The following is a 17,361-nucleotide window of genomic DNA, read 5'->3' as shown; positions in this document are numbered from 1 at the left end:
GGGTCATAAAGAGTCAGACAGGACTGAATGAATGAACAATAACAAGAAAAGTCAGGATAGGCAGTCAGTCACCTGGGCACTAGGAAAACGTATTTCAATGCCAAAAATTTCACCATTGGCAAATCATTCTTTTAAGGTTAACTTTTTAAATCTTTTTACAAATGTGAAACTTTTAGAGGAATTACCATATTAAAATGCTACCTTAGTTTGAATTAGCTTGTTAGATGATGCCCTACTAATAGATAGCTGGAATTCTTTGAGAGAATGCGAGTTCCTGAATAAACAATGTTTTGATTGACTTTTTGATTTGTATAACCAAGGAATGAATTTGTCCAGTCATGTATTGGACATGAGAGAGTCTATGGAAGGCTTCCATCATGTTGTCTTGATCATATATGGAGGATTTTTTTTTTTAATTCAGATGTTACCTCCTCCATGGAGCCTTTGCTGATGCCCTAAGTTGTTAGTACTGTCTCCCTCACTCTCTGCCCTCAATTTTCTTTGTGTTATACATATCTATGTACTTGTAGTATCTCATTAGTAAAAAGTAGGCTTCTTGAGCAGGGAAATTGGCTTCCTCTCCAGACTGAACTCTAGGCTTTCTCCAGCATCCCAGAAACCTCTTCAGCCTGGAAGTTCACTAAGGTACTGAAATGGATACCATACAAATATTCTCCATGCCTAAGGCTTCTCTCTCTGATTGGATTAATGCTCCAAAAATTTCTATTTAAGAAAGGTGCCATGTCTTCATTTTTCTCCAGGTTGTACCCCAAACTTATTCTACCATTCCCCCCCAGCACCCAGTGCAGGGTGTCTACCCCATTTTTTTTCCTTTTATTCACTGATTTCTTCCATTAGAATGTAACCTACCTCAGGGCAGAGACTGTTTGTACTTGTATTCTTCATGTTTGCACAGTTCTTGGAACATAGTCATTATGTAATAAATGCTTGTTGACTATTCCATACTGGTCATTGTACCCCTAGCATCTAGCACAGTGATTGGCATAGAGTAGTCACTGAATAAATACTTATTGAATTGAATTGGGTTGGGTTGGAATGGATTAGATTGGATTGAATTGATTTGAATTAAAAGGTTGAAAAGGTAGAGAAAGACTACATTGAGTAAAAGAATGAGACTACCTACACTGATGAAATCACAAGTCCACCAAAATATACCAAAGTATCCACCTATCAAAGACTTAGTTAAGAGTAATAAAGCAAAGGGCAAGGTGTTTTAATGAAGTTTTTAGAAGAAATAGGTTATATAACATTTAATGGAATAACATTATTATTTCTTAGTAATGATACTTATTCACAGCATAATGAATGGAAGAAGACAAGTTTCAGGATCAAATGGTTTTGATTGTTAAGCTAAATTTGCTGAGCACAGCAAATGAAGAATGCTTCATTCAGTGCTTACTGCCCCTCAGAAGGGGAAGAAACAAAAACCTGGCCTTGGAATAATATATTTTCCACTTCATCAGTTTTCCTCTGGAGCTGAAGACAGTCAGACCAAAAATCTCTTCATAAGACAGATACTTTTCAAATCTGTTTTAAAAGTTTCTGTAAAAACCTATCGCTAGGAGAAAAGGCCCATCTGTCCAAAAATGTTTCTAGTGACATTATTTGTGATAACAAAAAGCTAGAAACAAACTATGTGCCTAACAACTGGGCAATGGCTAGATATTACAGAAGAGGAGTAGAATGAAGGCAGTGCATTCCATTACTGCTGTAAGGAAGGATGAAAATGGAGAATTCCCATGAATATGGAAGACCTGGAAGAAGTGAGACCAAGTGAAGAAAGCAGTGCCAAAAGAAGAAGATATAAGATGGCTTCAAGTATATAAGTACTTGAAGACATATCTGTATATAATACATGTGTGTATGTGTATGCATTATGCATGTATATGCATATATATAAAATGTATGCACATATGTACAAAATACATATATATGTATCTATGAACATGTGTTTGAATTGAATTGGACTGAAGTGAGGTAAACAGTTGAGAAAGCTACACATATATTCATGTATGCACATACATATGTATGTGTCCACAATATATGAGTAAAATCTATGTGAAATAGCTGCAAAACTCTGGTTAAATAGAATAGTCAGGTTGTTACCATACTGTCCACACGATCCCACCTTTCTGTTAATAGCCAAAAAATCTAAAAGGTTTGGGAGAAGGTATTTTTAAGGGTTTACTGGGGTATTTGTTGGGGAGCGTAACTCATATAGAAACAAGATGTTTTAATGAGCTTTTTCCCTCCACTCTTCCCCCACCCCCTCAAGAAATTGCTAGAACTAATTTCTTTTTTTAAAAAAGCAAGTTTGGGGGTTGATGGGCATAGAACTCAGGTTTTATGTAGTTGCTCACTTATTCTCAGCAAGTATTCATGCTGTTTGTTCCTCTTGTGAACCTTTCACTTTATGAGGCTGAAGAAATTGTATGTAAATGTTAATCTCTTTATGATATATGCATACTGCTAACAAACAGAGCAGAACAATTAGCACATGTAGAGATTGGGCATTTCTTTACATTTCTAGTCCCTAAACTGATCTTTTCATTAAGTGAACTTTTATGTGCCTAGGTGCAGTCAGCACTTGAAAAGGTTGGCTGACCTTGGTTTCTTAATTTGAAATGCTAAACATGAGAAATTCAAACTCACCTGAAGAAATACAAAGAATTTCAATTTCTAATGGCAACTAATGACCTTAATCAAGGCTGCATCTTTTTACTCTAACAAATAAGCAATTAACTTAGTAACAGGAGGGTAAATAAAATCATAATTAATGAATTTGTCTGGGAGATGAATTTATTCGTGGCATTTGATCTTCACTGATGATCTATGTGATATTAAGTTTTACTGCCACAACTTTGTAAATGCAGGCACTGAGGTACAAAAATAGTCATATAGTCATTCAAGGAGGGCAGCTAAGTGTTAGAGTGGATAGATAGAGCATTAGGCCTGGAGTCAGAAAGACCTGAATTCAAATCTGACCTCAGACACTTAATAGCTGGGTGACCCTATGCACTTCATTTAACCTGGTTTGTCTCAGTTTCCTTATCTGTAAAGTGAAATACAGAAGGAAATGACAAACCACTCCAGTATCTTTAACTGAAAACCCAAAATGGGATCATGAAGAAAGAATCAGACTTGACTAAAAGAACAACTGAATGACAACAAAAAGCCATTCAATTCTATAATGCTGTAAGAAATGATGAGCAGGCAGATTTCAGAGAAACCCAGAAGGACTTGCATGAACTGATGATGAGTGAGATGAGCAGAACCAGGAGAACATTGTACACAGTATCATCAACATTATGTGTTGATCAATTGTGATAGACTTGATCCTTCTCAGCAATACAATGGTACAAGATAGTTACAAAGGACTCATGATGGACAAGACTCTCCAAATCCAGGAAAAAAAAAAACCTGTGGAATATGGATGCAGATTGAACTATACTATTTCTTTTGTTTTTCCTTTTTGCTCTGATTCTTCTCTTAGAACATGACTAATGCAGAAATATGTTTAATGTTATTGTACATATATAACCTATATCAGATTACTTGCTGTCTTGGAGAGGGGGGGAGGAAGGGAAGGGAGGGAAAATTTTGAAATTAGAAATCTTATAAGAGCAAATGTTGGAGCAGCAAAACTCACAGAAAAATGTGCTGAAATCATCTAACCAAGAATGGCTTGGAAGGTCAGAAAGGGGGAGCTGCTGTGCTAGTACAGGAGTTAATCCCAACCCCACAGTCACCCTGGCAGATCCAGTCTCAGGAAGGCCTCACCAGAGAAGGAGACCCCCAGAGCCTCTGAATCAGCTGAAGTGCCAGTGTCATCTGTAACTAAGCTCACAGTCTGGTGAGTGGGCTGAGCCCTGGGCAGGGGGGAGACTACAGGGTTCTATGCTGGTGCTAAGGCAGAACTTGGATTTTACACCCCTGCTGAGAACCAGGCGGTAGGCTTGAGTAGCAGTAGCCCAGCTGGGGGAGGGACACAGGCTCCTCAGAGCTGACAAACACAACACACAAAGCTGGTTGATTGGCAAGTTGTTCTGGGGTCATCTAGGACCAGGAAACAGGCCGGGCGAGGGAAGAACCTGATTCTCCTTAAATCATACCACCCGGGACTTCTTAAGCTTCGGATACTGCAGCCTGGAAATAGTGCCCCACTTTAAGGAGCTAAAAGTCTAGTAAAAGAAAGGCAAGATGAGCCAGCAGAGAAGGGTGAGGACCATAGAAAGTTTCTTCAGTAACAAGGAAGACCAAGGGGCACCCTCAGAGGAAGATGTCAACATCAGGGCCCCTATATCTAAAGCTTCCAAGAAAAATACGAATTGGTCTCAGAACATAGAGGTGCTCACAAAGGACTTTGAAGATAAAGTTAAAGAGGTAGAGGAAAAAATGGAAAGAGAAATGAGGGTGATGCAGGAAAGACATGAGAAAAAATTCAACAGCTTGAAAACCCAAATTGGCCAAATGGAAAAGGAGGTACAAAAGCTCTCTGATGAAAATAATTGCCTAAGAATTAGGATTGAACAAATGGAAGCTAGTGACTTTATGATAAACCGAGACACAAAAAAGCAAATCCAAATGAATAAAAAATAGAGAGCAATGTGAAATATCTTCTGGGAAAAACAGCTGACCTGGAAAATAGGTCCAGGAGAGATAATTTGAAAATTATTGGTCTACCCGAAAACCATGATCAAGGAAAGAGCTTAGACACCATCTTCCAAAATATTCTCAGGGAAAATTGCCCTGAAATTCTAGAACAAGAAGCTAAAATAGTCATTGAAAGAATCCACTGATCACCTCCAGAAAGAGATCCCAAAAGGAAAAATTCCTAGGAATATTATAGCCAAATTCCAGAGCTCTCAGGTCAAGGAGAAAATATTGCAAGCTGCCAAAAAGAAAGAATTCAAGTACTGTGGAGCCCCAGTCAGGATAGCACAAGATCTATCAGCTTCTACATTAAAGGACTTGGGGGGCATGGAATATGATATCCTAAAGGGCAAAGGAAATGGGATTACAACCAAGAATCACCTACCCAGCAAAACTCAGCATAATCTTTCAGTGGAAAAAATGGGACTTTAATGAAAAAGAAGACTTTCAGATATTTGTAATGAAAAGACTTGAACTGAATGGCAAATTTGACTTTGAAATACAAGACCCTAGAGAACCATAAAAATTTGGAGCTGGGGGACATACCTGGGGTCATACAGTGGGTGACTGTCTTGTGTCTGAGGACAGGTTTTGGCTGGGATCCCCCTGGGTCCAGGGGTGATGCTTTGTCCATTGTGTCACTTAGCTAGGTAATGACATCTTTAGGGTTAAATTGAGGGGTGAAAGGAATTCACTGGGGGAGGGGGAAGGGCAGAAGTGAAATCCTACATGAAAGAAACAGGAAAAGGCTTATGGAGTGGGGGAAGAGATGGGAGAGGAGCAGGGCAGTAAATGAATTTTACACTCATCAGAAAAGGCTCAAGGACCTTAAAGTCATCAGAGCTGACTCAAGGAGGGACTAACAGACACACCCAACTGGGTGTAGTAATCTGATTAATCTGGCCAGTAAATGAGCCTAACATTCATCAGAATTGGCTCAAAGACCTCAATCTCATAAGAATTGGCTCAAGGAGGGAATAATGTACACACTCAATTGGGTAGAGTAATCTCTCTAAGCCTGCAGGAAAATAGGAGGAGAAGGGGATAAAGAGAGAGGGGCAAAAGAAGGAAGGGCAGAGTGGGGGATGGGACAGACAGAAGCAAATCCCTTTTGAAGAGTGATAGGATGAAAGAAGATGGATAACAAAATAAATATCATGGGGAAGGGAGTACAATGGAAGGGAAACAGCTAACAATAGTAATCATGAAAAAGAGAAAAGGGAGGAAAATTGTAAAAAAAATATATATTTATAGCAACTCTTGGTGGAGGCTAAGAATTGAGAATCAAGGGAATGTCCTTCAATTGAGGAATGATGGAAAAGGCTGTGTTATATGATTGCAGTGGAATGGTCAGAAAAAAAATTAAAAAGAAAACAAATAAAAACAAATGTTTAAAACTATCTCTACATGTAACTGGAAAATAATAAAATACTTTCATAATTAAAAAAAAAGCCATTCAAGAAATTGATGCCCTTATCTTATATATTATATAGACAAAGGCAACAGTCCTGAAGGTAATTTAACCAAGTGGTGGATTTTCTTTAGGCCATGCTAGCCTCTTGCTTCTCTTAGCTTCTGTTTTTTGCTTAGAATAGGATTAGAATGAATTAATCGAAAGGATGGATGGATAGATGGATGAATAAATGAATAAAAAATATCATAGCTTACTGTGTGCCAAATTCTAGAGTAAACACTGGAAATGCAAACAAAAAAGCAAAGATAGTCCTTGCCTTCAAAGATTTTACATTCTAATGGGGGAGACCACACACCTAGGAAGTGGCAGCCAGGGAGGGTCATTTTGGTTCATAAAGTTATAGGAATGGCAAACAGAGTGATAAGATTTTTCAAGGGGAAAAATCAGTTAACACTTTTAAAAAATGGATAATTGAACTTTAGGTCCAGAAAAGCAACAAATGCTACCCATAGACCTTAGAAGGGCTGTAATCTCTCTCTAATGGAAAAACTATAGGCTGTTAGTACATAAAAGTAAGAGAAAGAGGAATTCTTTGTGGTTAATAGAGTGTTGGCCCTCTAAACTGGTCTTGGAGAGAGGGGTGGACTTCTAAAGTGGTAAAAAGACAGCTACGACATGAGCTTGGTGCTTCAAGTGGTTTTCCTTCCCTGTGTGACAATGTGTGTGGTGCTTTTCATTTTGCATATGCCTGGGAACTTGTAGGGTTTGAGGCATGATGCTGAGCTGCCAATGTTTTGGGCACAAAAGCAAGTTTTGACAATGATAAATAAGTTTAATAAAGTCAGCACTGGCTAATTACTTGACTTCTTCTGAGTTGTTCTCATCCTATTCTTCCTGAATTCAGAAGTCAGAGGAGCCAAGAATAAAATTGTGGGGGAAATGAGGCAAAGAAAAGGTAGGAGGGGAGAAGATGATAGGAGGAAGGAAAACAAGAGAGGGAGAGAAATGGAGATGAACAAGGGAGTGAGCATGAATGGCAACCTGCTTTGGATTTTTGAGATCAGAGTGATAGGTTACTTGATAAAGGGGAAAAGGAAAAGATGAACAATTTCTCAGAAGGATCATAGTGATGGAAGATCAATTTACTCATTCCCAGGAACAGGGAGAGAGAAAATCTTGATGCCCAAGATGTGGAGTGCACTTCTCTGTCTGTTGCCACAGGGGTCACTTACTATGACATGCCAGTTACCAAGGTACTCAATGGGGAGATAAAGAGAGGTCAAAACAGAATCCTTGCCTTCAAAAAGTTTATATTCTAATAGAGGAGACCACATGCAAATAACTGCAGATATTTGATGTATACTTGGAAGATGGAAGATTCAGAGGAAAAGAACTAACCATGGGTGGGGACTCAAAAGGCCTCCTCCAGAATATATGATTTGAGCTGAGTCTTGAAAGGAAGCCAGGGAAGGCAGCAGGCAAAAATAAGGAAGAGCATTGTAGACACAGCATGAAGCCAGTGAAAAAAGTATGGAGTTGGAGGTGGAATGTTGTATTCAAGGAACAAGAAAGCCACTGTAACTGTATTTTAGAGCATGTGGAGAGGAGGAAAACATAAAGAAGACTGGAAAGGTAGGGCAGGGCCAGATTGAAAGGGTTTTAGGTGCCAAAGAGAAGATTTGATATTTGTTCTTGAAGGTAATAGGAAGCCACTGGAGTTTATTGAACGAATCTGTGTGTGTGTGGTGGTGGTGGTGGTGGTATTAGTAGTGGTGGCTGGGGTGGGGAGTTGGGGAAGCAACATGGTTAGATCCCAAACACCACCATGATCTCAATTCATGAGTAGGGTAAAGAACAATGCATTTGGGAGGAAGAAGATAGGGAGAGGCCTCTTGATAGAAACAAACTGACACAATAAAGGTAGTCATTCTCTGTCCACATCATTTCTGTGATTCACTGTAAAAAATCCTTGGCTAGTGAAGATTTCCATGGCAGTTCATATGGAGCAGTAGATAGAGTGCTGGGCCTGGAGTCCAGAAGACCTGAGTTCAAATCCAGCCTCAGACACTTATTATGACCTTAGGCAAGTCACTTAACCCATTTACCTGAGTTTGATCAACAGTAAAGGATAATAAAAACACCTCCCTTCCAGAGTTGTGGTGATGATCAAATGAGATATTTATAAAGCACTTAGCTTATTGAAGTGTCTAATACATAGCAGATGCTTGATAAAAGCTTGTTCCCTTTTCTCCCTTCCCCTTATCCTTTGAGTAATAGCTGTATTCCACTGGATATAGCTATGGAAGTACCCCATTTCTTTATGGATTCTCACAGGCAAGCACCATGGAAATAAAAATAACAACCAGCATCAATCATCATTATTAATTACCTTGGTCTTAAAGGTTTTTCAAAAGTGCTTTATACCATCTGATTTTATTTTCATAACAACCCCGTGAACATATGCCTATATTATTCCCATTTTACAGATGAGGAAGCTGTAGGCAAAAGGTTAAGTAACTTGCCAAGAGACAAGATCTGAACTCGGGTCTTCCTATTCCCAAGTCCAACACTATCCATTATGACACCCAGCTGCCTCAGGCAAGCAAAGAAGGGATCAATCAACTAGTAACTAGACAGATTTCAACCAGTAGGGTCAGCTAGATGGTGACTGGTTTTTGATTCCTACTGAGGACTTTCCTCCTTCCTCATGTCATACCCAGTTTAGCATTCCTGGCCTTCAATGAGCATTAGGGTTTAAGGTGGCTTGAGGGTAAGGTTAATGACTCTTGTGTGACTACAAGAAGGCTAACTTCCACTAAGTAGCTGTAAGATGCAAGTCACAATGCTCTCTACATCTCTAAAAATGAGGCAAGATCATCTATAAGGTACCTTTTTTGTTTTTCTGTCATTCAATCATTCCCAGCTCTGTTCTAAGGTCAGCAAAATTATGAGATGCAGCCTGGTTCAGTGGCAGAAGAATGGGATTGATATTTAAAGACTTGGGTTTGAATTTTGGCAGATTGGTGACTTTGAACAAGTCATTTAACCCATCTGGCCTCAGTTTCATCATTAGAAAAATGATCATTCTAGTATCTAATGAATCTATGGACATAATTCAGAAAGCTTTGGTAGAGACTGGTATGATATATGTAAGGGAGAGAAGCAAAGAAAGTCTTTGAAAGACAGTTTTTGTGGTCTAAGACAGCACTTTCACATTATGCCTTAAATGATATTGTTCATTTTCTTAACTTAACCCTTTAGTCTGTTAGCTTTTTGAGGACAAGAGATGTGTCCTAGTCAATTCATAGTGCGAAGGACTGTTTTTCACAGACAACAGACTCCCTAGCTATCGATTGAATGAATGAATGAATAAATGAATGAAGGGTGGCAGAAAGGAGTTATAAAGCATAATTCAAATATGCCGAAGCAGTGACATTGAATAAAATGATTAGTCAATGACATTAAATAAGTTCTCAATCCATGTTGAGTGATTGATATTGCAGCTCTATTGAGGGGGTGTTTCCTTAATTAAACTGGAAGATGGTAGTGGTAGAAAACCCAGGAAGTATTTTGCTATCAAAAAATATTTTCATGGGAAAGCTTTGTTTTTATTAAAGAAGTACTAAAGAGGGAGGGTGGGTGGACTGGGGGCTTGGGGAGAAGAAGAATGCAGTAAGACTAGGGTTGTTTTGATATGTGCCTGTGAGGCGGTGTAGGGGGGGGCAGTGGTGCATTTACACCCCCTTTTGTTTCACTGATTTTCATTATCTTCTGTGTTCTCTCTGGCTGATATTGTCAACCTCAGCTCAGAGTGATTGTAATGTTCATTTTCACACCATTCTTTTTCCCTGGGCTTCATAGCATCTAACTTCTTCTGTGGCCCATTACTGTCAGATTGAGGCAGGGGAACATCTGATACTTTTGAAGGCAACAGATGAACCAGACCCTAAATCAACAACAAAGAGCCAGGTCACAGCATTTTTAGGACCCTTTCACTAATTCCTCTACAGCCAAAAAAGGATGTCTTAAAATAGAACTACCACCACCATTACTACTACTACTACTACTAGCACCACTATTCTATTGCTGCTGCTGCTGCTACTATTAAAACTAACATTGACATAAATTTGCAAAACTCTTGGCATACGTTACCTCATCTGAGCCTAATAATTTGTGTTATAAGTGCCACAGGTATGGCTATCCCCATTTTAAAGATGAGAAAACAAATTCAGAGAGATAAGGTGGAGGAATATAAGCATCTAATGTGTTTAATATGGTGAGGAACATGATATGAATATGACACAGTCTCTCTACAATTAATAAGCTTATGATCTTTCTGAGATGCCAAGAAAAATACGCATAGAACAATCCAAGAACATCATGTCATAGGTAGAAATTGTATATATGTATATAGTACAAAACTGTGTGGCATTGACTTTAAGTAGCTAAGCCTTCCTTGGTAGCCTCTTCTTGTAACTGGCTATCTGACAGGTTGAAGAAAGGTGGCTGGATATATGGGGTCAGAGTATCAGGGTTCAGATCTCAACTTTCCTTTTGATTACCGATGTGATCTTGTTTAAGTCAATTTACTGCTTGAAGCTACGATTGCCTCATCTAAAACATTCTAACTAGATGATATCTCTAAGACCCCCTTCCAGATGAAAACAGTATCCTACCTCCTATAATTTTTCCCTGTGTATCTAACCTTAAATTCTCTTACTGCAAATTTAAGTTCATTTTTTCTTCCTTCACCATCAGTGGAGGAGAGAACATCTGTCTCCTGGAACAGGAGACTTATTTATTAACATGTGTTCCAAGTTGAAGCCTTTCAGGACTTAACCTCAATGATCCTCTTGGCTTGAGAGAAAGTGATGAGAGAAAACTAAAAACAAAACCAACATCCAGTTCTTACCAACTATCTCACTGATTAACTTTATCAGTTGGTTTCTGGATTGGTTAATTTTGCAGATTTTTTGTTCTTCTCTTTATTTTAAATTGTTTGTTACAAGGGATTGCTGACTAGGTGATGGGATGGGAGAGGGAAGAGAGAACTATTTTTATAAAAGGAAATGAAGGTGACATAGGAACAATATATTAATGCTAATTTTTAAAAAGAAAATTGATATAACAAAGAGCAAACCAATCTCTTCAGTGAAAGTACACCTGACTAGAAACTTGCTTTTCAATCTGTTCTCCTCAAAACTATGAAATTAACTTTCCTCAACTACCATTGTCACCATGTCAAATCTCTTGCTCAAGAAATTAAGGTTGATGAGAATAAATCTTAACTCCTTCGCCTTGAATCCAAAATATCTATATCTAATCTATATATCTTTTTTCTATGTGTATATCTATATCTGCATACTTAACTCTGCCACCTCATCTATTGATGGAACTTTTGAACCAAAATGGAAGTATCAGAGAGATTATTTCAATCCTATGCATCTTTCAGATGAAAAAAATTAGGTTCAGAGTAGAGTGATTTATCCAAGGCAACATAGCTAGGTAATGACAGAACCCAAGGTGCCTAATATCCAGGCAGGTACCTCTTTCTATTATGTTATGATCTTCCCTAATATGGTCCCTCTGCTACAACCAAATTGTCTCCTTATTGTCCCCTATAAATAACTTGGCTCAGTTCTACCCACAGCTATCTTTCAGCTTCCTTGACTTGCTAACTTTCTGTTACTCCTTGCTGAACACTTTCTTTATGACATAGTTCTTAGGTTCCCTTTCTCTCAAGAAGCCTTTCCTGATTACTAGTCACTTTGAATTTCATCAGCACTGAAGTACACACATTGTCCTAGATTACCATTCACTTGCTTGCATCATTCATTCATTCATTCATTCATTCATTCATTCATTCATTTATTAATTAGTTAGGGGTGTCTTGTTTCCTTGTGAATTGTAAGCAAACAGAAAATGGAGGCAATATCTAACATTTCACCATTTATGTAACAGGTGCTTAATAAATGCTAAATACCATAAAACTTGTAGCAGATTAAGGTATGTGTGTAGTAATGTTGAGGGGGTGGTGGTGGTAGATTCAATACAATTCAATTCAACAAGTATTTTTTAAGCATGTACTATAGTAATAGCTTCCTACTATGTATAGGACCATAACTAGCCTTTAGAAATAAAAGACAAAAATGAAGTGATCCCCATCTTCAAAGATGTTCACATTTTACTTGGGGGAGAACAATATGTACACCAATAAATAAATTCTCTCCTCTTCTCTCCCCATCTTTTTCTCCATGTTCCTTATCTCCTTTCTCCCATTTCCCTCCCTCTTCTCCTCTGTCTTTCCCTTTCTGTCTCTCTCTGTCCCTCTCTCTGACTCTCTGTCTCTGTCTGTCTGTCTGTCTGTCTGTCTCTTTCTCTCTCTTTCCTTTCCTCATCCCCCATTGAAACTTTGTGATCATCAATGGGGACTCATGAATATTAGGAGTACAATCCTACAAAGTACCTTGGACACAGAGTTGTTTACCAGAGCAATTTGAGAATTATGATAGGAACCCCCCTGAAACAGTACAGAAATAATATAAAACACTATAGAATATATAGCCTATTTTATCATGTCTACAATGTTCCAGCTTCCACTGACAAACATTGAAGTAGAATGATAGACTCCTAGAATTAGGATAAGAAAAGGCTGGGTTCAAGTCCCCTTTAACCCTATTAGCAGTATTAACCTGGGGAAGTTACTTAATTTGTCTTAACCAAAGTCTCAGTTTCCTTATTTTTGAAATGGGGATTAAGGATATCTATAATACCTTCCAGATTAGTGTAGGGCTGAAATAAAATGTAGAGAAGGGATTGACTCTCTAGATCAGGATTTCCCCAACTGAATGATAAAAATGCCAGAGTTGGGTCACTATTTGCATTCTGAAGAAACTGAGGCTGAGGACTGGAAAAAAACAATGGACTTTACACTGGAAATAGGTGACCTTGAAGGCTTTTCTCTATTCAACTTACTGATATAGTAAACAGGAGAGGCTGAGAGTTGTAAAATGAGGAACTGGAAACTAATGAGTCAGTCAAGAAGGGAAGAACTCAGATTGAGGATGTTCTCAACTCTCAAGGATTTCTTGCAACAAGGGGAAGGGGTGGCATTTCTCTTTCCCCACACCACCTCCACAGGCAATGGTATCTCATATAAAAAAAATAACAAAAAATATGGCTATAGGAGGCATGTGCTTGCTTGCAGCCTGAGAGGATAATTCAAGGACATGGCTTTCTAAACCCCAACATTCTTTGAAGGGGTTTGAAAGAGATCGAGAGTGCAGTGCCTGAATTACTGATGTTCCTGATACATCAAAGGGGCAGAACTAGGAAAGCTACTCAGTTATCATGGTTAAATATTGTGGTTCTCTTTGAAAGATCCTGAGATTGTCCTAAACAAAGACTTCAGCTGAGCCAGAAGCTGGAAATAAAAGAGACTACAGGTTTAGCATAGACATTAAATGAAAAAAAAAAAAAAAGCTCAGAAAGACATCATGAGAAAACAGTGATATCATACATTGCCAGAGGTGTAAGCTACAGCTCCATATGAGGAATCTTCATGTGCAATATAATAATAGCTAGCATTTAGAGAGCACCTTCTATATGCTAAGCACTGTGCTAAGTGTCTTAGAAATATCCCATTTGATCCTCACAACCACCTTGGGAGGTAGATGCTAATATTATTCCCACTTTACAGTGGAATAAACTGAGGCAAAAAGAGATTAAGTGACTTGCCTATAGTCACAAATCTAGTAGGTGTTTAAGGCTGAATTTGAATTCAGATCTTCCTAACTCCAGGCCTATTTCTCTATCCACTGTGCAACCTAGCTGCCTGATCTATGTGCTTGCTCATTCTACCTATGGGTGCCATGTATAATTGCAGAAGAATATGCCCTAGGCTTATGGATGAATGCAAACCCACAGAGTACTTCCAATATAGAGTAGCTGTCCATGAGGGAAACCTGAGAGTTGGGACAGTTAGCTGCCTGAGCACTACAGAGATAATCCATGTTAAAGTCCATGACAAACTTAAATGTGCTACAGAAATATATTTTCAAAGAAATTAATAATATTAAATATACTATGAGTAACATGGAAAAACTGGGAATATTCATTTATTTGAAAGATATTTATGGAACTATGAATGCTCAGGGAAACTATAAACTGTAATGATTGGAATGACACCACCTGCTGGAGATTTACTGTAGGAAAGCTCCACCATGAGGAGAAGGCCTCTGAGGGCACAGCCAGGGCCAGATGGTAAACCTGTTTATTGCTTTGTGAAAGATCTTAGAGCGATTAACAATCATGTTATTCCTAGACACCCTATAGTCCCAAGTCCTGCCACGATAGTGTCTTCCATTCTGTGTGACGCTACATGCTTCACAGTGGTAGACTTCTGCTCTGCTTTTTTCTCCACACCAGTACATGAGGACTTCCAATATTTATTTTCTTTCACCTGGAAAAATACACAGTGGACCTGGACTAGACTCTCACAGGGATTTGTAGACAGTCCTACATTATTTTCCTAAATTTTACAGCAGGATCTAGCCTCCATTGCCTTTAAAGGCGCCACTTTAGTACAATATGTTAATGACTTACTTTTAGCCTCCCCTAGTGCTGAAATCTGTCAGGAAGATAGCCATCACTTACTACTAGAGCTACACAAGAGAGGTCACAAGGTGTCCAAGTCAAAAGTACAATGGTGTTTGCCCCAGGTAGAATATTTAGGATTTATTCTGGCTGCCAGAACTCACTCTGTCTCTTCTAAGCAAGTCCATGCCATTCAACAACTTTCTGCCCCCACTACTAAGAAGCAGTTAAGAGCCATTCTGGGAGCAGCTGGGTATTGCAGACAATGGATACCCTCTTTTGTTGAAATTACTGAACCTCTTATAGCTCTAACAAAAAATTCTGTCCCAGAAACTTTACAGTTGGATTCCCAGCATCTCTCAGCCATAACAGAATTAAATAGATAGATAAATCTAGGCATTTCTCTCTCTCTTTACCAAATTCTTATTCTCGTTAATAAATGCTTAAAAGTCTAACTCTTGCTAAAGCTTATAATTTATTGGTGACCACTCATTAGATATTTTAGACAGACTAGCTAGAATTTTAGCCCCTTACAAAACACTATGAAGGATCTGAAGAGAGAATGATAAACTTCTTTCATAAAACTTATAGAATGAAGGACTAATATAAGTATGTACACAAATAACTATAACATAAAGAAAAACATGACAGTTCTTTTTTTTTCTGGGCCTATACGGGGTTAAACAACTTGCCCAGGGTCACACAGCTAGTAAGTGTCAAGTGTATGAGGCTGGATTTGAACTCAGGTCCTCCTGAATCCAGGGCTAGTGCTTTATCCATGGCACCACCCACTGCCCCCGTCATTTTATCAATACAACAACCCTATGAGATAGCTGTTATTATTATTCCCATTTTATAGTTGAAGAAATAGAGGAAAATACATGTTAAGTGTCTTGCCAAGGGGAACACAGCTAGGAAGCATCTGAAGTCATATCTGAACTTGGGTCTTCCTGATTCCAAGCATATGTTGCCACCTAACTGCTTCATTAGAATGTAAGTTCCTGGGTGATGTGGGAAAACTGGGACACTAATCCACTACTGGCAGAGTTGTGAAAAGATCCAACCATTCTGGAGAGCTATTTGGAACTATGTCCAAAGGGCTACAGAATTGCTCATACTTTTTGATCCAGCAATACCACTGCCACTGCTAGGTTTATAACCCAAAGACATCACAAAAAAGGAGAAAAAGACTTATTTGTACAAAAATATTTATAGCAGTTCTTTTTCTTGTGGCTACGAATTGGAAATCAAAGGAATATTGGGGAATGGATAAACAAGCTATGATATATGATGGTGATGGAATATCATTGTGCTATAAGAAATGACAAGCAGGATGATTTCAAAAAGGTTGGGAAAGCCTTTCATGGATTGATGTCTACTGAAGTGAGCAGAAACAAGAGAACATTGTACACAGAGACAGCAATATTGTTTGAAGAACTGTGAAAGATTTAACTATTCTCATCAGTACAATGATCCAAGACAATCCCAAAGGACTAATGATAAAGTATATTATCCACCTCCAAAGAAAGAATTGATATTGATTGAACATAGACTAAAGCATGCTGTTTTTTGCTTTCTTTAATTTTTTTCTTTCATTCAAGCTTTCTTACAGAAAATGACTAATATGGTCATGTTTTACATAATTGCACTTGTATAAACCACATTTGATTGCTTACTATCTCAGGAATCAGGGGAGAAAGAAGGGATAAGATTTGGAACTCTAAGTGATAAATAAAAATGTTGACTATTTCAAAAAAGAATGTAACCTCTTTGAGGGTAGATAGCATCTCACATGCTTGTATTTGTATCCTTAGTTGTCAGTACAGTGCATAAAATATATTAAGCCCTTGTTAATATTTTAAAATAACTTATTATATATTTACATATTGCTTTCCCTCAATATAATGTAATATTCCTGAGGGCATGGAATATCTCATTATTGTCATTGTAAGCCCAAAGTCTGATCACACAGTAGGCCCTTAATAAATGCCAGTGATTGATTATTAGACAGGAAAATAATATATGCCATATTTATGCTTTTAGGGGTGATTAACATTGAAAAGTGAATGGACTGGCAAGAGAGAGACTGCAAGTCTGGAGGCTGGTAAGAAAGTTAACACAATACTTTTGGTGAGAAGTAATGAAAGCCTGAACAGGATTCATGGTGTTAAGATGTTTAGACTTACTTGTTTGCAGCGTCAGGGCGCTACTTCCATGGGGTGCTCTAAGTGTTCTTTACAAGTCTTGTTTAGAGGAAAAAATAAATCACAAAAAATTCGCTAAACCTTGGGAAATTCCCCCTATCACAGGCTAGAGTCCACCAAGGCAACTCCATTCAGCCCTGCTGTCTTTATTTTTACTCTGGGCCCTCTGCCAGACCTGCCTTCGGACTTGAACCTTGACTTGTATGCTCTGCCCAGCTTGGGCCTCGACTGGGACCAGAATTCATCAACTCCTGAGCTATGCCCTAGAGCAAGGAGCTGCTGAGATATTATAGATGAGACTGTGACTGGCAAACACATTGTTTCTGGAACTGTGTTTGTAAATACATGAGTTGCCCGACAGCTTGTGGGATTAAATATAGAAGCGACAGTAGAAATTCTCTCTAAAATAAAGTATATGTTGCTCAATGAATGTTAATGAGTGTACTGAGGAAGAATGATCACCCTTTATTATAG

The 17,361-nt window shown here is 38.4% G+C and overlaps 1 protein-coding gene across 3 annotated transcripts in view; it reads right to left on the bottom strand.

The window, feature by feature from the left end:
* Positions 1 to 17,361, bottom strand: part of BRINP2 (BMP/retinoic acid inducible neural specific 2) — a 165,930-nt gene that overhangs the window by 74,474 nt on the left and 74,095 nt on the right. The window lies entirely within an intron of this gene.

The sequence above is a fragment of the Dromiciops gliroides genome, chromosome 4 (assembly GCF_019393635.1).
Source record: "Dromiciops gliroides isolate mDroGli1 chromosome 4, mDroGli1.pri, whole genome shotgun sequence".
Classification (NCBI taxonomy): Eukaryota; Metazoa; Chordata; class Mammalia; order Microbiotheria; family Microbiotheriidae; genus Dromiciops; species Dromiciops gliroides.
This window is presented reverse-complemented; position numbering and strand designations above follow the sequence as displayed.